A 319-nucleotide genomic window follows, 5' to 3' on the forward strand; every position below is an offset into this window, starting at 1 on the left:
AATTTGTTTGGAAGGTGGGACCAGTTACATGGTCTGTATTTGCATGAAATTAGTGTATTTGCATGAAATTAGTGTATTTGCCTTGGTTTGTTGTCAAATTTTCTAGATGAATGATGCTGTACATTTAGTTTTTTCTTTTGGTTGTTATTGTGTTTTTACTTGATTTACAGTTTATAAAGGGTGCTAGTAAATGCTGTCTGCTTTAATCCTTTCTATACCACTCTCGCATTAAGTAATTTTGCATGCCCACTATGCATTTTACGGTCTAAATTAATTTTATGTTCAAACGTATAGTCTTGAGAGTTTTTAGTAACTTCAA

The 319-nt window shown here is 31.7% G+C and overlaps 1 pseudogene across 1 annotated transcript in view; it reads left to right on the forward strand.

Moving 5' to 3' along the window:
- The window catches only part of LOC110418027 (cleavage and polyadenylation specificity factor subunit 1-like), a 5,212-nt pseudogene that overhangs the window by 436 nt on the left and 4,457 nt on the right, over positions 1 to 319 (forward strand). The window contains exon 2 of the transcript XR_016351313.1: positions 1 to 14. This exon is cut by the window's left edge and continues 81 nt beyond it. The product of XR_016351313.1 is annotated as a cleavage and polyadenylation specificity factor subunit 1-like (transcript). The remainder of the gene's footprint in view (positions 15 to 319) is intronic.

Source organism: Theobroma umbraticum, unplaced genomic scaffold (genome assembly GCF_002168275.2).
Source record: "Theobroma umbraticum cultivar Fairchild unplaced genomic scaffold, ASM216827v3 scaffold_50.0, whole genome shotgun sequence".
NCBI classification, from domain to species: domain Eukaryota; kingdom Viridiplantae; phylum Streptophyta; class Magnoliopsida; order Malvales; family Malvaceae; genus Theobroma; species Theobroma umbraticum.